This window comes from Phocoena sinus, chromosome 17 (assembly GCF_008692025.1).
Source record: "Phocoena sinus isolate mPhoSin1 chromosome 17, mPhoSin1.pri, whole genome shotgun sequence".
Classification (NCBI taxonomy): domain Eukaryota; kingdom Metazoa; phylum Chordata; class Mammalia; order Artiodactyla; family Phocoenidae; genus Phocoena; species Phocoena sinus.
Window position 1 is genome coordinate 24,192,919 of NC_045779.1, and position 20,287 is coordinate 24,213,205.

General features: G+C 38.4%; 1 protein-coding gene across 1 annotated transcript in view; it reads right to left on the reverse strand.

Annotated features, from left to right (window-relative positions):
* Positions 1-20,287, reverse strand: part of ZNF704 (zinc finger protein 704) — a 217,442-nt gene that overhangs the window by 151,674 nt on the left and 45,481 nt on the right. The window lies entirely within an intron of this gene.

A 20,287-nucleotide genomic window follows, 5' to 3' on the forward strand; every position in this document is an offset into this window, starting at 1 on the left:
TTAACAGCATTACCAACCACTTTATCCATCCAGATGCCCATGCCAGAAATTCTGGAACCATCCCGAGTACTTACTAAGCTTCCCATCTGCTTTATTCCCCCAAGTTCTGTAGAATCTGTACTTCACACTCTCTTGAACACAGCCCTCTTCTGTGATGCTTCTGTACTAGTTAAAGGTTTCACAATGATCTCTCAGATTTCTACATCTGCCTCTTCTTCTTTCTGCCTTCAGTGTCAAAACTGATATACACATCCTCCCTACCTCCTCATCTCCACAGATACCAGAAGACTTTTCTGAAATGTCAGTCTAAGTTATCACTTGAATAGCTCTCCATAATCTAACAGATAAAAATCAAATTCTGAAAGTATTCCAAGTTAAGCCTAACTCTCCAGCCTTATCCCTTAACACTTCCCCACCCAGAACTCTATTTAGGCCAGGGTGGGGCGGGGGAGAACATAGGTTAATATTTAAAAGAAGAATAAATAACAGTTTAAGCTAGAAACAAAGTAAACCCATTGTTCCTAGGAGTCTTTCTAAAAAATGATTTATGTTGTATTTCCTACTTTACAAGTAGCATGTATTCATTAACTGTTTTGTTACTATATAAAAAACCATAAGAAATGCATTAAGTGTGACAACCCACGTCCAAGCCTAAAGTCCTTGACTTGGCCTGTTAAAACTGGTAACGGTTGCTACCGTAGGGAATGTCAGAGTATCTGGTAACAAGTAAAGAGGCCTTTTCAAACTCTGGAAATGAAGCTGCTTTCATATTTTTAAAAAATGAGAACAGTGGCTATATCACTTTAACCTTTCTTTTACTTAGATGAAATTTAAACATCTTCATAGTAATTATAATTGTACAAAAACACCAGTTATTCACAACTGAGATTGACTTTCCTTTTAGGAGACATCCTGGAATTGTGCTGTAGATATTTTTCCTGACCCACAGATGCTGAAATGTCTCTCTCCTTACATGGGATACTCCTTCCTCCCTCACTAGCCCTTAAGAAACACTGCCGTGGAAAGCTACTATTCCACCCTATCAGTGTGAGTGAGGCATTTTCTTCACGTGTGTCGTCAGAGCAGAAAAAAAGAGAAAGCACCGTCTTAGGGATAAATGATAAGCTGGACTGAAATGTATAATTAACCGATGCTTTACTCTGAACCTGCACCATTCAACAGTCATCACTAACCATTCTGGCTACCTTATACTGATTAACTGAAATAATGATATTTGGGATATGTTGAGTTAAATAATATACAGTATTAAAATTATTTTCACCTGTTTCTTTACCCTGTTTTTTTTAAATTAATTAATTAATTAATTTATGGCTGTGTTGGGTCTTCGCTTCTGTGCGAGGGCTTTCTCTAGTTGTGGCAAGCAGGGGCCACTCTTCATCGCGGGGCGCGGGCCTCTCACTATCGTGGCCTCTCTTGTTGCGGAGCGCAGGCTCAGTAATTGTGGCTCACGGGCCCAGTTGCTCCGCGGCATGTGGGATCTTCCCAGACCAGGGCTCGAACTCGTGTCCCCTGCATTGGCAGGCAGATTCTCAACCAGTGTGCCACCAGGGAAGCCCTTTACCCTGTTTTTAAAGCAGCTATTGGAAATTTTTAAATTACATATATAGCTCATTAAATTTGTATTGTATAACGCTGTTCAAACGTGATTCTTTTGAAATAAGTGAAGGACAAACATCTTGTTTATTATTTGCCTTACTGTGATAAAAGCAGAATATAGAATTTATACTGGCAGGAGGAGGTGGGGAGTGGAAGGTAGTGGAAATCCAATTATTTCTACTACCTGATTGTTTAAATTTTGAACATAAGTAGAGAGAAAAAAAGATGTGTAAAATCTAAACATAAACCAATTCTTCAGAGGCAACCAGTGGCGTCGGGAAGGCAGAATAATGGCACTCCTAAGCATTCTGGAATATCCCCATATACCCAACCTGTGCAACAAAGTCAGCGATCTACTGTAGCATAACAGAGCTACTGGTCCACCTGAAGTTTCGGGGGTTAAATTTTCTCCATTTTGCCGCCATAAATGATTTAGACGGAAGAGCATTTATTAATTACCCAAAGACTCTCTGAAAGTGATGCCTGCAAATGCCTGAATGTCACACTTTTTAAAAACTGAAGTATAGTTGATATACAATACAGGATTAGTTTCATATGTTCAGCATAGTGATTCTGTTTGTTTTTTGTTTTTGTTTTTTTAGGAGTATACTCCATGATAGATTATTATAAGATATAGGGTATAATTCCCTGTGCTATAGAGTAAATCCTTGTTGTATATTCATTTTATGTATAGTAGTTTGTATCTGTTAATCCTACACCCCTAATTTATCCCCCTCCCCTCTCCCCTTTGGTAACCATAGATTTGTTTTCTATGTCTGTGAGTCTGTTTCTGGTTTGCATATAGATTCATTTGTATTATTTTTTGGATTCCACATATAAATGATATCATACAGTATTTGTCTTTCTCTGTCTGACTTATTTCAGTAAGCATAATATACTCTGGGTTACACTTTCAGTATTTTATTCAATACTACCCAATTGAAACAGAGAGCATATCCTTTATTAATAGCAAAGTGACATAAATTATTATTTAAAAAATCCATATTAATAACCAAAATTCAAAATGCAATTATAAACAGGTGGTACATTCTAGTTTGGTACTAATGTGTGCTTATAATAAAGGGATATAAAACAAAATGATTGGAAATAGGTGAATTTTAAATGTCGAGGCAAGAACATACAATGGAGAAAGGACAGCCTCTTCAGTAAGTGGTGCGGGGAAAACTGGACAGCTACACATAAAAGAATGAAATTAGAACACTCCCTAACACCATACACAAAAATAAACTCAAAATGGATTAAAGACCTAAATGTAGGACTGGATACTATAAAACTCTTAGAGGAAAACATAGGAAAGACACTCTTTGACATAAACCACGGCAAGATCTTTTTTGACTCACCTCCTAGAGTAATGAAAATAAAAATAAACAAATGGGACCTAATGAAACTTAAAAGCTTTTGCACAGCAAAGGAAACCATGAACAAGACAAAAAGACAACCCTCAGAATGGGAGAAACTATTTGCAAATGAAGCAACGGACAAAGGATTAATCTCCAAACTATACAAACAGCTCGTGGAGCTCAATATCAAGAAAACAAACAACCCATTTAAAACATGGGCAGAAGACCTAAATAGACATTTCACCAAAGAAGACATACAGGTGGCCAAGAGGCACATGAAAAGATGATATTACTCAACCATAAAAGGAATGAAATTGGGTCATTTGTAGAGATGCGGATGGACCTAGAGTCTGTCACACAGAGTGAAGTAAGTCAGAAAGAGAAAAACAAATATCGTATATATGTGGAATCTAGAAAAATGGTACAGATGAAACTGTTTGCAGGATAGGAATAGAGACGTAGACATAGAGAATGGACATGTGGACACAGTGGGGGGAAGAGGAGGGTGGGATGAATTGGACATAAATACACTACCATGTGTAAAATAGATAGCTAGTGGGAACCTACTGTATAGCACAGGGAGCTTGGTGCTCTGTGATGATGACCTAGATGGGTGGGAAGGAGGGGGGAGGGACATCCAAGAGGGAGGGGACATATGTATACATATAGCTGATTCACTTCATTGTACAGTAGAAACTAACACAACATTGTAAAGCAATTATACTCCAATAAAAAAAATAAAGTCAACACAAACAAGTGTGTAAAGTTTTCTCTCAAACACACACACATAAACTAACTAAGCCAAATTTATGTCACAAAACACAAGCTTTCCTAAGTTATCACTAAGAAAATAAAGATAATGTCAGTCAATGCTATAGGTGTCAGTACGGGAAAGAGAACTGCTGGTTTAGAACTGCTGGTTCTCTGACTCACCTTATTAACTTCCTTCATAATTTTTTAAATCATTTTTTTAAATTGGAGTATAATTGCTTTACAATGTTGTGTTAGTTTCTGCTGTACAACGAATTGAATCAGTTATATGTATACATATATCCCCTCCCTCTTGGATCTCCCTCCCATCCCCCCCAACTTCCTTAATAATTTTGTAGAATATTATCAGAGTAGAGTTGTAGCATATGTGCATTTAAATTACAGAAATTCAACTATAAGCATTTGGCAGGAAGAGAGAACTTTAAAAAAACAACAGGGATTCGACTTTCTATCCATGTTCAGTCTCTCTCAATTCTTAACTCCGGGTCACTTGGCCTCAGACCAAATAAAGGAGTAAGTAACTTGCTCTCTAGCCTGATGCATAGCTGTGTGTAAAACATTGTGAGACAAGATGTTGTTAATGAATGTTCTGTAAGACTGTGGTCTCAAGGCTATAACTCATAACAGACCTCCTGTCTTTCCTTAAAGGTAGGGAGGCGTCCAGGAACAACACCAAGGAGCTTCCTGTAGGGACTTTTCCTGGCCTATGGTTGCAGGAAAAATCTCTTCTCCACTCACCAGACTTCTTTACACAAAGCCAAGTGCCAAGGCTGTTCCCTGAGAATCTGGTCATTTCCCATCTCTCTGAAATGATTTTAAGAAAAGGGACACTGTTAAGGAGGTTCATACCAGTGTTAGGGCTTCGGGGGGCTGCCCCTAAATATGCCACAATGGCATATTGATTATTTTGAATTAAAGTTACTTAAGAATCAGCGATGGAAGGATTGGGAGTTTGGGGTTAGCAGATGCAAACTATTATATATAGAATGGATAAACAACAAGGTCCTACTGTAGAGCACAGGGAACTATATTCAATATCCTGTGATAAACCATAATGGAAAAAATATGAAAAAGGATATATCCTTATTCATATTTTTTCATATTCTTTTCCATGTATATTTCTGTCTTCCTGAAAGTAGGAAATAAATCTCACACATGAGAGGTATACTCCTTGATCTGGAGGTAGAAGGACACCCTTTTTGCCAGAGAGAGGGAATTCGGGGCTTAGAAGCCTATATAAACAAAACTTGTTACTTATTTTATTTACCACCTCAGACCCAAACTCTGTTTAGATTCTTCACAAATCCAGCACCCCAAACCCAAGCTTCTTTGTCCTGTCAATTCCTCTCAAATGTATCGTTTCTTTGTCTAAAAAGTATAAAAGCTCCCTGCTTTGACCACTTATTAGGTCCCATTTCTATGAGACCTCTGTGCACATGAATTAAAAATTATTTCTTTTTCTCTTGTTAATTTGTCTTGTGTAAATTTTAATATTAGTTCAGTCACAAAAACTCAAGAGAGGTCAAGGGGAAAATTTCCCCTACCTCAACACCAGATACCTATATATTTTTAAAAAGCTTTAATAATTATTCTCTGCTTTATGGCCCCAAACATCCTTTGGAGAACATGGGCCTTGTCAGTCTCACGGATATTTACAAGTTTTCCCCCTAGTTCACTTCTTCCTTATGTTACATTATTAATTATTTGAAAACACAGGTAAACTAAAGGTGCTCTGATCGTCCACTGCCTGTTGTGAACTCTTGGTCAGCACTGATGGTATGCCGCCTCTCCTCCCTGGTGCTTCCCCCGGGCCCCCAGTATAACTGTCTCCATAAGCAGAGGTGGGGTGTGGGTGGGAGAGCTAAGATCGTGTCTTCGTCTGAGATCTTATTCAGTCCTGGACTGTTTTCAGAGTGAGAGTTATGAGTATTATTTGCTAGAACTTCACTAAGATGCTTAGTTCAGGTGCTGTAAGAGGGTATAGAAGATTTAAATTGAGATATTAGAGGAGGGAAACAATCTGAGGGAAATCTTAGACTGAACCTCATCCCCAGAGACCTATGGCTCAAGGCTGCCCCAGATTCTGCCAAGAACTAGAAGTTCATATGATAGTAAGTTGAAGAGAGAGCATAAAAACAATCAACTTCATCAGCATCCTACCATGTCTTCTCATTCCTAGCTCAGACTTACAATGGAGAGAACATTAAAAGAGAGACCATTTCTAATCTAGAACTTCATGGTTCTTGCCTCTAGACGTAGAAAAGAAATTAGCAAGCCTCAAATACTTCGGAACATCACGTTACATGGTTTCATACTTCTATTCAAGTTGCACGTCGTCTCTTTTACAGATGCTAATAAATGAATCCATTCTTTTACTAAAAAAAAAAAAAAAAAAGGCATAAATTCCACCATTCCGTTCAATGAAATTTTGAGTAGGAAGGGGGAGAATAATTGCCTTTTTTTCAATTGGTTTCCAATCTCAAGTCTTTCAGAGTGGGTTCTGGACTCACAGGTGATCAAAGACGTTGTAAATAATAATTTTGTTTCTACTTAATCTTGATTTATTTGTTGACTTTAGAATCAAATCCCCAGCAAGATGTGACTTGATTGTGTTCTAATGGCACAATGTGTTTCATTAAGTTATAATGTCAATTATGTTGGTTCCTAGCAATTTCCTGTTTCCGTCCCTCTATCCACATGATTATACTTGTGCTTTGGGAAGATCATTTTGGCTGCTGTGTAACAAACAGACAGACTGAAGCAAGAAAACAGGAACAACAGTTACTTGCTGACCTGAATTACTAAAAGAATGGGAAGGGATGGAAGTGGATAAAGGTTTCCTGGAGGGGACTTCCCTCGTGGCACACTAGTTAAGAATCCACCTGCCAATGCAGGGGACATGGGTTCGAGCCCTGGTCAAGGAAGATCCCACATGCCGCAGAGCAACTAAGCCTGTGCGCCACAACTACTGAGACTGCGCTCTACAGCCTGCGAGCCACGACTACTGAAGCCCGCGTACCTAGAGCCTGTGCTCCGCAACAAGAGAAGCCACCGCAATGAGAAGCCCATGCACCACGACGAAGAGAAGCCCCTGCTCACTGCAACTAGAGAAAGCCCGCGCGCAGCAACGAAGACACAACACAGCCAAAAAATAAATAAATAAAAAATAAAATTAAAAAATTTTTAAAAAAGGTTTCCTGGAAAAGATGGTCTTCATAGCTACTTTGAGGAGATTGCTTTGGTTCTTAACAATTACATAGTATTAGTCTTTCTCCAACATGGGTAGGTACATTTATATTGCCCTCCCAATTTTGTTTTGCTTTGTTTTGTTTTGTGGTATGCGGGCCTCTCACTGCTGTGGCCTCTCCCGTTGCGGAGCACAGGCCCCGGACGTGCAGGCCCAGCGGCCATGGCCCACGGGCCCAGCCACTCTGCGGCATGTGGGATCCTCCCGGACCGGGGCACGAACCCGTGTCCCCTGCATCGGCAGGCGGACTCCCAACCACTGCGCCGCCAGGGAAGCCCCCAATATATTTTTTTAAAAAGAAAATGTTCAATGAGATAAGCTTAGAGACCTTTTAAACTTTTCCGTCTTTTCAGTAGTTTCATATTGGTTACAGAGTTTGTGACCTAAAAAGTTTTTAATACATTTAAACATTAAACATTTGCTCCAGAAACTGCTATGCTTCTGGAGATTCAGAAATGATACGAATTTTGCCTTATCTCTCACCTAATTCCAAGTCTGACATAAAAGACTTTTCTATAAGTAATATATAGTACATAAAAGACAAAGGAGAAAATGTAGAGAACACCACTGAAAATGGTAGCCCAAATAAGTTCACAATTTTCCATTGTCAACATAAGACATTGCTTGAAGCTCGGGTCATTTCCTAACTTTGAACTCAAAGGTTAATGAGTTTCTCAAGTTCTTTCTAAACGATACAGTTCCCAAAGAGGCATTCTATAAGGAGAAGATGACTTCATTTTACCCAGCAAGTGATATATATGACATCACTATATTTTAAAACCCTGCAAAACAAACAGTGCCGTATGGTTCAATTTTTTTCCAACAGCAAACTAACAATCTGGAGTATTCTAATACATTGTTGTTAGGAATATTTTTGGCCAAACTTTTCTTTTTCCCTTGTTACAAGTGGTTTGCTAATAGATTTCTTTAGCTTTGGGGTTATAATTAGAAGACAGTTTCTACTTTGCGTAATCAAATTGTAATTGCTGTCTGGGTGAAATCCAACCAGTTTAAGCATCAGTACTTCCAAAAAAACAATGTCTGGCAAAAAGAGGATAACAAATGCCATGCTCTAATGATCCAGGTTATCTAATAATGTTTTCCTAACAGTTGAGTTTTTATTGTTTTTTAGAGTCTGGACAGCAAGTGATATTAGAATTATCAATGTATTTTAAGGCATCACATTTGCAACTGACAATAAATTAATGTTCTCTGATAAACACTAATGACGGTAATAAGAAACAAAAATTCACTTGGGGTCAGAAACCTCCCAGTCTTAGGTCTGTCATTTGTTAGATTTGTGCTCCAGTGCCTGAATTTCTTTCCAGTGCCCGGGGAATTTCCAAACACATACATCTCTTGCTTTAGAAGCCAAAAAGCTCAGTTGCAGGCCCTGGTAGAATGAATGAACATAACTGTGTTTCTAGCTCCCCACCCTCCTGCCCACTTTCTAACCGCCTCCCTAGAAACTTTGTAAGTCTTTCAGAAAACTCCATCCTTTGTTAAATCAGCTAGTCATTTTCTGTTGCTTACAACCAAGAAGCCTCACATCTACTTCAAAAATGCATCTCAAGTCTGTCCACTTGTCTTCATCTCAGCTGTCACCACTCTATGCAGTCCAGACTCCCATGACATCTGTTCTGCACTAAAGGAGCAGCTTCCCGACTAGTCTCCCTGCACCCACCTTGTCCTTCTCAAACCCAATCTACATGTGACAGTTAATGTGATCATTCCTAAATACGAAAGGAACATTGATCATTCTTCTCCATAAAATTCTTCTCATTGATCTAAATATATACTTTAAAAATCTTTAACACAATCAATATAGCTCAATATGATTTGCCTCCTGGGTGCCTCTCCAACCTCATCTCTTGCCGCTCTCCCCCATTCTCTGTACTTCAGCCACACTGGCCTTTCTTACCTTGAGGCTTGCGGGCATACTCTCCCCTACCTGGAATATCTTCCTCTCTAGTCAGTCTGTCTAACACCTCTTCATTCTTTAGGTGTCAGCTAAAATGTACCTGCATTAAAGAGGCCTTTCCTTATGCCTCAGTCTAAAATAAGTCTTCCTACTTATGGACCTCATAATACCCTGTACATTCCGTCTATTAAAATTATTATAATGTATAATTATGTGTTTATATTTGTGTTGTTTAGAATCTCTCTCTCTCCTCAATTCTACCAGGGCAGGAAATATGTCTATTCTACCTTGTATTCCAGTAGCTGGCACATAAAATCCACTTAATTAATAAAGATGTTGAATAAATTTTAAAAATGCACATTACTCAGTGAAAGAAGCCAATCTGAAAAAGCTGCATATTATATTATTCCAACTATAGACATTCTGAAAAAGGCAAAACTATGGAGACAGTAAAAAGATTAGTGGTTTCCAGGAGTTCAGGCTAGGGGAAGGGATCAATAAGCAGGGCACAGAGGATTTTTTAGGGCAGTGAAAATACCCTGGATGGTACTATAATGAGGGATACATGTCCTTATATATTTGTCCAAACCCATTTAATATACGACACTAACATTTAGAGAAGTAAACTTGAGGACAAAAACGATGACAGATGTTGATAACAGGAGGGGTGCTCTGCGTGTGTGGGGACAGAGGGTATATGGGAAATCTCTGTAACTGCGTCTCAATTTTGCTGAGAACTGCTCTGAAAAATAAACTGCTCTAGAACTGCTCTGAAAAATAAGGTCTTTTAAAAAATAAGGTATTGAGGAACAAATCTTAAAAAAAAGAAAAAAGAAACAGAATATATAACTTTCTAATCAAGCTAGATCAATCAAACAAAAGGTAGGAAAGAGAAAACATAGTAAAGCATGGCTTAAAAAAGAAAAAAAGGGCTTCCCTGGTGGCACAGTGGTTGAGAGTCCGCCTGCCGATGCAGGGGACACGGGTTCGTGCCCTGGTCCGGGAAGATACCACATGCCGCGGAGCGGCGGGGCCCGTGAGCCATGGCCGCTGAGCCTGCGCGTCCGGAGCTTGTGCTCCGCAACGGGAGAGGCCACAACAGTGAGAGGCCCGTGTATCGAAAAAAAAAAAAAAAAATTAGGATGGCGAAAAATTCTAAACATATCAGTAATTATAATGAATATAGTGAGTAAAATATCCTATTTCAAGAATATACTCTATATTTCTGTTCTCTGGATCCTTTTCTCAATTATAAATAATAAGATGAAAAATGTTTTGTATCTCTTTTTAAAATAAAATCTAATTATAATAATCTAATATTAAAAAGAATCAACCTAACAAAAATTGGGAGGTGCATATAAAGAAGTGCTTAGGAGTTATAGCATTAGATGCTTATAACATAAAAGAAGAAAAGTCTACAATTAACAGTCTAAAATTCTACCTTAAGAAACTAGAAAAAGAGGAGGAATTTAAACTCAAAATAAGCAGAAGGAAGGAAATAATAAAAGAAGAAATCAATGAAATAGAAAATGGACAAACAATAGAGAAAATCAATATATGTGAAAGCTGGCTCCTTGACAACAGCCATAACATTGATAAACTGCTAGTTAGACTGGTTAAAAAAAAAAAAGATGACACACTGACCAATATCAGAAATGGGAGCGGGAACATTACTGTAGATTCTCTGTATTTTTTAAAAAGGCAATATTATGAACAACTACATGCTAACAAATTTGACAATTTATATGTAATGGATAAATTCCTTGAAAGACACAAATTACCAAAACTGATTCAAAAAGAAACATGAAAGCTGAATAGCACTACAGTTGACCCTTGAACAACGAGGGTTGTTCTGCGTGTAATATAGTCGGCCTTCCGTTTTCACGGTTCTTCCACATCTACAGATTTAACCAACTGTGGACCATGTAGTATTACAGTATTTACTATTGAAAAGATCTGCGTATAAGTGGACCCGCACAGTTCAAACCTGTGCTGTGCAAGGGTCAACTGTGTATCAATCTTAAAAATCGAAGCTGTAATGAAAAACACTCCCATAAAGAAAACTCCAGGTCCAGATGGCTTCACCAGTAGACCTACCCTTTAAGAAAGAAGTAATACCAGTCCTAAAACAAATTCAGAAAACAAGGAGGAGGGAACACTTCCTAACCCATTTTATGAGGCCATCATTAAACTGATATCAAAACCACACAACAAGATCCAAGTGGATGGAAATGAATGAATCCTTAATAGAATTTTAGCAAAAATTGATCCTTTGATATATAAGGGGATTTTAGCTCAGGAATCCAAAGCTGACTCAAGGGTCAAAGACCAAGCAATGTAACTCGACACATTAAAATTGTTAAGTATGCTCATGTAGATAGATGCATTTTTTTTTACAATAGTCAACATTTATTGATGATAAAAATTCTCATCAGCTAATTAGAAATGGAAGAGTACTTCCATTCTCTCATAAAGAAAGAAAACAATCCTGCAGCTATCATCATTCTTAACAGTGAAATATACTGAATGCTTTCCCCTTGAAGAACAAGATAAGGATACCCATTTTTGCCACTTATATTCAGTGTTACAGTGGAGGTGCAAGCCGGTGCAAAAAGACAAAACATAAATGAAAGGTATACATACGGGAGAAGAAGAGTAATGAGTTGTCTTTATTTGCAGGCAGCATGATCATTTATGTAGACCTTCCTAAAAACAAATCTACCAAAAGAGCTAAAAAACCCAATGCCTGAGTTTAGTAAGTTTTCAGTATAGTTGGTCAAAATATAAATTGTATTTCTCTGTATCAGCGATGAATAACTTGAAGTTGACATTTAAAATAATATCATCGGGCTTCCCTGGTGGCGCAGTGGTTGCGGGTCCGCCTGCCGATGCAGGGGACGCGGGTTCGTGCCCTGGTCTGGGAGAGTCCCGCATGCCGCGGGGCGGCTAGGTCCGTGGGCCTTGGCCGCTGAGCCTGCGCGTCCGGGGCCTGTGCTCCGCGGCGGGAGAGGCCACGTACCGCAAAAAAAAAAATAATAATAATATCATTTGGTGGGGGAGTGGCCAAGACGGCAGAGCAGGAAGACCCTGAGTTCACCTCTTGCCATGGGCACACCGAAACAACTATGTACAGAGCAACTATTGATGCGAATGACCAGAAGAAAAGCGGAAAAGATCTGCTACAACTAAAGATATAAAGAAGGAACCACAGTGAGATGGGTAAGCAGGGCAAAGATGTGGTACAGTCAAGAGGCCATAACCCCGGGTAGGCAACCCACACATGATAGGATAATTACAACTGCAGAGGTTCTCCCCAAGGCGGAAGGGGTCCAGGCCTCACACTGGGCTCCCCAGCCTGGGTTTCCGGTACCAGCAAGACGAGCTCCCAGAACATTTGGCTTTGAAGGCCAGCAGGGCTTACTTTCAGGAGAGCCAGAGGGCTGGAGAAATAAGAGACTCCACTCTTAAAGGGCGCACACAAAATCTCACACGTTCTGGGACCCAGAGCAGAAGGAGTAGTTTGAAAGGAGCCTGAGTCAGACCTACCTGCTGATCTTGGAGAGACTCCCTGAGAGGCAGGAGGCATCTAGAGCTCAGCTCAGGGTCACAGACACTGGTAGCAGCCATTTTGAGAGCTCATCCTACCAAAAGGGCATTGGGGTTGGCAAGTGTCACTTTGGAATCCTCCCTCGAGCATGTTAGCACCAGGACCTTGCTTGCCTCACCCACCAGCCTGCAGGCACCAGTACTCGGACACCTCAGGCCAAGTAGCTAGCTGGGCAGGGACAGAGCCCCACCCACAAGCAGGCGGCTTCTTTAAGACCCCCTGAACCCACAGCTGCCCCGGGACACAGCCCTGTCCACCAGAGGGCCCAAGACCTGAAATTAGGCCTAGAATCCCCCAGGGTCCCACAGCCAGCCGTCTCCACAGCCGGCCCTGCCCACCGGCAGGCTGATACCAACCCCTGGACTCACAGGGCCCTGTGGCCAGAGACCCCACAACCTGGCTCCACCTACTAATGGGCTGGAACTAGACCTGGGACCAGCCTCACCCACCAGTGGACAAGGCATCAGCCCCAACACCCTCTGGGCCCTGGCCACACAGAGTAAACTTAAGAAAATAAAAATCATATCAAGAATCTTTTCTGACCACAATGCCATGAGACTAGAAATCAACTACAAGGAAAAAACCGCAAGAACACAAACACATGAAGGCTAAACAATATGTGACTGAACAACCAATGGATAACTAAAGGAATCAAAGAAAAATTAAAAATACCTGGAGGCAAATGAAAATGAAAACATAATGATCCCAAATCTATGCGAAGCAGCAAAAACAGTTCTAAGAGGGAAGTTTATAGGGATACAAGCCCACCTCAGGAACAAGAAAATCTCAAAGAAACAACCTAACCTTACACTTAAAGGAATTAGAAAAAGAAAAACAAACAAAACCCAAAGTTAGTAGAAGGAAAGAAATGATAAAGATCAGAGCAGAAATAAATGAAATAGAGACAAAAAAACTAAGAGCTGGTTCTTTGAACAGATAAACAAAATTAATAAACCTTTACTCAGACTCATCAAGAAAAAAGGAGACAGGGCCCAAGTCAATAAAATCAGAAATTAAAAAGGAGAAGTTACAACTGACACCACAGAAGTACAAAAGATCATAAAAGATTACTATGAACAATTATATGCCAATAAAATATTTGCAAATGATATATCCAACAAGGGGTTAATATCCAAAATAAACAAAGAACTCATCGAACTCAATATCAAAAGTTACCCAACAATCCTATTAAAAACTGGGCAGAGGAACTGATGACGCATTTTTCCGAAGAAGACATACGGACGGCCAACATACATATGAAAGGATGCTCAACATCAGTGATCATCAGGAAAATGCAAATCAAAACCACAATGAGATATCACTTCATACCTGTCAGAACGGCTATTATCAAAAAGGCAAGAAATAACAAGTGTTGGTAAGGATGTGGAGAAAAGGAAACCCTTGCGCAGTGTTGGTGGGAATGTAAACTGTTACAGCCACTATGGAGGACAGTATGGAAATTCCTCAAAAAATTAAAAATAGAACTGCCATAAGATCCAGTAATTCCACTCCTGGGTATTTTTCCGATGAGAAAAGAAACACTAATTCAAAAAGATATATGCACCCTGTGTGCATTGCAGCATTGTTTACACTAGCCAGGATATGGAAGCAACATAAGTGCCCATCAACAGATAGATGGATAAAGAAGATATCTCACACACACACACACACACACACACACACACACACACACACACACACATTGGAATATTACACAGCCATAAAAAGAATGGAATCTTGCCATTTGTGACAACATGGATGGGCCTAGAGGGTATCATGCTAAGTGAAATAAGTCACAGAGAAAGAAAAATACTGTATGATTTCACTTATATGTAAAATCTAGAAAACAAAACAAATGAACAAACATAACAAAACAGAAATAGCTATAGATACAGAGAAAAAAACAGGTGATTGCCAGAGCAGGGCCGGGGGGAAGAGGAAAGAAATTCATAAGGGAGAATAAGAGGTACAAACTTCCAGTTACAAAATAAATGAGTCACAGATATTCAATATGCAGTGTAGGGAATACAGTCAAAAACTATGTAATGTCTTACTATGGTGACAGATAATAACCAGACTTATCACAGTGATCATTTTGAAATGTACAGACATATTCAATCACTCTGTCATGTAGTAAGAACTAACATTGTGCTGTAGGTCAATTATACTTCAAAAACAAACTCTCTCATAGAAAAAGAGATCAGATTTGTGGTTACCCAGAGGCAGGTAGTTGGGGAGGGAGAATTAGATGAAGGCAGTCAAAAGGTACAAACTTCCAGGTATAAGATAAATAAGTGCTTGGGATGTAATGTACAAAATGATAAATATAATTAACACTGTTGTATGTTATATATGAAAGCTAAGAAAGCAAACCCTAAGAGTTCTCATCCCAAGGAAAGGTAATTTTATATTTATTTAATGTATCTATATGAGATGATGGATGTTCTCTAAACTTATTGTGATAATCACTAGATTTCTAATCATTTCATGATGTGAGTCAAATCATTATGCTGTACATCTTAACTTATACAGTGCTTTATGTCAATTATATCTCAATAAAACTGGAAGAAAAAAGATTACCAAAAAATATTAAATAATATTATTTAGAACAGTATCTAAAAACATAAAGTACTTACAAATTAAATTAACAAAATAATGCAAGATCTAAGCACTGAAAACTACAAATGCTACTGAGAAGAATAAAAGAACTGGGTGAATGTAAAGACATATTCTGTCTATAAATTGGAAGATTTGATGTTTTTATGATATCAATTCACCCTAAACTGACCTATAGATTCAAATGTAATAACAATTAAAATTCCAATAGGCTTTTTTGAAGGGTAGAAAATGGTAGAATATTCTAAAATCTATATGGAAATCCAGCAAACCCAGAAAGATATGTTTAAAAAAGCAGAACAAGGTTGGCATACTCATACTACCTACTATCAAGACTTACTACAGCAATCAAGAGGGACCTAGAGTCTGTCATACAGAGTGAAGTAAGTCAGAAAGAGAAAAACAAAAATGTCATATGCTAACACATATATATATGGAATGGTTCTGATGAACCTAGGGGCAGGACAGGAATAAAAGACACAGACATAGAGAATGGGCTTGAGGACAAGGGGAGGGGGAAGGGTAAGCTGGGATGAAGTGAGAGAGTAACACTGACATATATACACTACCAAATGTAAAACGGAAAGCTAGTGGGAAGCAGCTGCAGAGCACAGGGATATCAGCTCGGCGCTTTCTGACCACCTAGAGGGGTGGGATAAGGAGGGTGGGAGGGAGACGCAAGAGGGAGGGGATACGGGGATATAGGCATGCCTATAGCTGATTCACTTTGTTGTACGGCAGAAACTAACACAACATTGTAAAGCAATTATACTCCAATAATGTTAAAAAAAAAGAGAGACTGTAGTACTAGCATAAGGATAGACATACAGATACAGAACATGGGAGAGTCCAGAGCTAGACACGCACATATATGGTCAGTTGATTTTGAAAAAGACATCAAGGTAATGCAATGGGGAAAGGATAATCTGTCCAACAATTGTAACAATTGGATATCTAAATGAGAAAATAAAAAGAAACCTCAATCCTTACCTATAACCAGGCAGACTTAAAATGAGTAGAAAATTTCTCCTCCAAAAGTGGCTCTCCTGAGTCCTTTATGTTTTATTTTCTGGTACTTGCAGGCTTTACCAACATGCTTAGTTTACCCATCAGGACAGGTCAAACACTGAAATGAGCATTACTTGGACTTTGAAAGAATGTGGTGTTGCCAACGGTATTCAGTCAGGCCAATTCACAGAAGTCTCGTGCTACTGCAATAGCTTGGCACACATCCCAAGAATTGAACAATTCCTTCCGACTAGTTCTACGCCCTACAACCCTGGAAAAATCTTTAAATTCCCTACTCTGGATTTCAAATCTTTCTTTCTTTTCCCCAAATTTCCACCACTAAACTGGGCATGTTTCATTGATTATCTGGGCCCAGGCTCATCATCTTTTTCCAATAAGGCTAAAATACTGTCTTGGCTAATGGACCACTGAGCTCTGCCCACAGGAAATCTCTGACTGGCCTTTGTCTTTACTGACCTTGGCCTCCTATTCACTTCTTGGGCCAAACTACAGTATTGGATTTTCATTCTGGCTCAACTCTTCACACCCCCGTCTCTTTGTATTCCTCTCCTTATCCTCTTAAAGCTCATTTTCCTAACTCGCCATAGAGATCACTAAAGCTAGTATTTTCCCTGAAGATTAAAAAATACTTAAGATAACATGTTTATAATTAGTAACTCCTCATTTTCAATTCACAGTCTCTTTCGGAGGGAGCTGTTATCTTTTATAACCAGACATTACTAAATGAATAAGTGATGAAACCTTCAGAGAGAGGGATCCGTCATTTAAAGACTGCTGTCCCCACTGTTAGCACTGACACGCCTCGTACAGGTCACCTCATGCCCCACCAAATTATTCCTCCTCCATAATCTTTAAAATTGGGAAGAATTTTTTTTCCGTCAATGATAGATCTTTAGGTCCAAAGACGAACACTGCTCGTTCACATGCTCTCTTACATACTCTTGTGCTCTTCCTATTTAGTTTTCTCCCCTAAAGAACCTGGAATAATTCAAGGGATATTTTGAGGACCTCACCTTATAATGCATTCACCCCTCTGCACCACCCCCCGCCTGCCCCCCACCAGAAACAAAAAAAAGAAAAAAACACTGTTTTTTCCTGAAATCAATCAAGCAACATCTCATGGGTAAGTGGACTCTCTTGCATTAATGTAACTCATGTAATTAATATAACGCAGGCGTCCCAGTGGCCTTGCGAGGCAGTCTCAGACACTTCCATCCAGCCTTCCCTCACCCCTCTCCCTCACTGGGCTCAGACCTGCACCTTAGTCTGACACGCACCTCCTGCCTTCCCTGCCTCCACCCACCCCAGGTGTTTATCTTAATAAAACACTTGCACGTTCAATCCTATCTTGGCGTTTGCTTCTCGGATGACCCAGCCTGACACATCTGGATTAATAACTTACTTAAACTTATGTTTTCCTGAAACTAGAGGCTCTTAAGTGGGTCCTCAGGAAATGGGTAAAGAAACGGATTTTGTAATGCAGATCTCAGATGCAGAGTTCCTCCTCTGTTCCATTTATCCCCATCTTGAAAAAGATACTAGTAAAAGGAAATTAGGCTTTTAAATAGTTGTGTCACACTAACAACTTTCCTAATATTAAGAGATTCTCCATTACATACAAATTCACCCAGTTCTAATGAGAAGGGAGCAAGTTATTTGATATTAACCACTTAGGTGTATGTCTCTCTGATGGTAAGGTCCTGGAGGGTTAGCATCCTGCCTCATTCACTTTTTTACTGAGTACTGAGTTCATAGCAGGTACTCAATAAATGTCTATTGAATGGAGATGAAATCAGTGATGCTTAATTGCAGTGAGGTACAGTGATTAAAGAGGGGCGTGGTTCTCAGAACTTTCTAGGGATATGAAAAAACATATAAAATATACCCATTGTTTTCATTACACAAACCATAGGAAAAAAGTTCATATTTCATCTTAAAACCACAGAAGTGAAGTTCAACAAAAATCCTGTTAGGTACAGTGGCAATAAGCAAAATATAAAGTGAGAAAGATTATAGAGAACTGATTTTAAACCAATGAGGAGCTCTGCACCAGTCATACTCTATTCACCTAAAATCGTTGTCCTGCCGTTCTAAGAGCTGGCCAATACCTAATGTCTGGATTTAGAAGAGTAATAAGTTGCAATAACCATGTGTATAGCGATACAGAATATGTATATGGGGTATATATAATACACGTGTGTTATGTATGATATACTATATAAGATATAGATATAAAGGTTTACTCATACCAATATTCCCGCATACCCATAGACTTACTCAAGCCTCATTATTTACGTACTGCCAACAGATATAACTATTTCTTCTGAAAAAAACAAAAAGAAAAATCCTGTATTTTTCTACATGTCAAGTAAAGGAGTTTCTTTAAAACAAAATATTGATCTATTTAGATGATAGTGGAAAGTTTACATTTACAAAATAACTTGATAACAGTAAAAGAAAATAGAACAGAAAGAGTGGAGAGTTAGATGAACTCCAGAACTTCTGATTCCTTCATCATCACTTTAAAAAAGAGTAATTTATTTCACCAACTGTTGGCATATTTGTGATAATTAAACTCTTACTACAGCAATGAAAATAATATTAGTGGAGATCTCAAACAATGAAGCTTTAACTAGTCTTTCCCATAATAGATTAACACATCTAAGCTATACCTTGTCATTGGGGAATTCTTGCTGCACATTAACTGGGTTTCCAATTAATTTCCCAATATTGTTTAAAGAACTCCATAATAACACTGGCTTGACTTTTAAGTGCACTCAGTGAATTTGAGAGGGAAGAAGGAATATTCCACACAACAGAGCCAGAAAAGGCAGAAAACATTTTTCTTCTCCCTCTCTTCATTATTTTCCCCAGAAACTACTGCAAGTGGGTAAAAATTAAAGAAAAAAGATATACCTAAAACAATCGATGACAAGTTAAAATTATGAATTCCAGGTCTTTCAACACATAAAATGGTCTAATGAAAATTTTATGTAGAGTAAGTTCTACAGAATTGCAAGTTGGCCCTAAACTATGTAATATTGGGAAGTCTAATTCTTGCCCTACAGGCTTAGGAAAAAAATAAAACCGTAGCTCTTCACATTTCAAATTACATGTCATTTTACCTATGAGTCAACCAAATAACAGATACGAATTGAGGTGCCTACCAGGTTCAGGGCATGATAAGACATTTCATAATGAACCCCCAGTTAAAGGAACTAATCCTAAAGAATTCAGCATGTACTTTATATGAAAAAATGAGAAAAGCAAATATTCCAAGTAGTTAAACAGAGGTAATGAATATATGAAAAGTTGCAATTAAAAGTTAAGGAAAATAAAGAGGCCTATAATTTTATAAAGTTTGACAAATTTGGTAGAAGAATAGAAAAATATGTATTTTTCTAGAGAAGATACTTTTGATTTCATATAAAAAGAAATGAAATTCTAATTACAAAAAGTGAATCAGTAGAAAAGGAACATTTATTCCTTTTCCAAAGATACTATTTTCCTAGTTAGCTATCAGAAACCACTCAAACAAACGCAGAACTTCTCAAACAATTGCTTATAAAGTTTCATTATAGATGTTTTTTGGTAACAAAATATATTTCACATATTAAAAATAAGCAAGCTTTCATGCTACAGCATCTCCTTTCTTTTCTTCATTCAACAAATATTTATTGAGCTCTTAATATATAATTCAACATGGTTCTAATACTAGGGCTACACCACTGAACAAGATGGACTAAAATCACGGCCAACATGGAACTTACTTTCTAGGTGAGATAAATGACAGGCAAGAAAATAAGTAAAAGGTCTAGCATGTATATTCTACTACTATTCCACTGTCATTCTGCCATAATATTGTTCTTTGGTTCAATGGCGCTGGATGTGGTTTAAATAGAATTACAATGTAATAAAAGCCTTTTAATATTTCAGATAAACCCTCTTGGCCCAGTTCTAAGCTAGATCTGTCTTAAAAGGATTACCATGATATAAACCTGGGATCACCAAACTTTTTCTATAATGAGTCACACATAAATATTTTAGGCTTTGCAGGCCATCTATGATCTATATCCCATATTCTACACTTATTTTTCCCTTTAAAAATGTAAAACTAT